Source organism: Corticium candelabrum, chromosome 11, assembly GCF_963422355.1.
Source record: "Corticium candelabrum chromosome 11, ooCorCand1.1, whole genome shotgun sequence".
Classification (NCBI taxonomy): domain Eukaryota; kingdom Metazoa; phylum Porifera; class Homoscleromorpha; order Homosclerophorida; family Plakinidae; genus Corticium; species Corticium candelabrum.
The window spans coordinates 3729607-3730608 of NC_085095.1; positions in this window are offsets into that span (position 1 = coordinate 3729607).

A 1002-nucleotide genomic window follows, 5' to 3' on the forward strand; every position below is an offset into this window, starting at 1 on the left:
ATAATTCCCCAGCAGAAACAAGAACTAGCTGCAGCAGCTGGTAGCAGCAAGCTAGCTATGGCAATCTAGGGTTATAGCAGTTACGGCTATCTAGATATGTCATACATATAATAGTATATACATTAATTAAGACATAATGTTTAGTACAATGTACACAGTGGAATTAAATGATTTTACATGTTAAAAACGTGAAATTATTGATCAGCTAGATCAAAAGCAATCTTCATTCTCCTAGGATGTAATGATGCAAATGAGTTCACAAGTAGATTTAGTGCTTCCGGAGATTTCCGAATTCTTTCACATCAATCACTGTTTATTTTCATGATTGCCAATCCATTTAATCGATCATCTGTCATTGTAGATCTTCTGCAGGTTTTAATCAGTTTGAGTTGACTAAAGCTTCTCTCACAGTCGCAAGTGGTGACTGGAAGCGTTAAAGTCAACTTCAGCAAATCGAATATGTTAAGAAACTGGATCTCATCACATGATTTGAGTGCATCAACAAGCTTTGTTGGAACTTCATCTGAACACTTCCATTTCCGGACCCACATTCGATACTCATTGGAAAGCATGTCGTGATGAGGCAAGTAGTCTTTGAAATAATCAGTAGCTTGACTGAGTGTTTCTGGAAAGTCATCATGAGATTCAGAAGCAACCTTACTTGGAACCAAATGAAGCAAGCCGTGAACCAAGTACTGGTTTTCAGAAAATCTGTTGTCAAGCTCTCTTATGACATGAGATAGGAACTCATTGTACATGGTTACACAATAATACTGCTCTGCACTGCATGTTTCAATGTTGCTTCGATGAGACTGTCGCCTTGCAATGCGCGGTTTGGTCAACTCAAAATCTTCACCATGGAGATCTTGTCCTAACTTAAGACTTTCGGCAAAGATTTTATTGAATTCTTTGACACAGTTCTCTCTCATTTTCTGTAGGATTAAATGTACTGACTGAACCTGCTTGTAGGCATACATGACATCAGATGCTTGCATTTGAAGC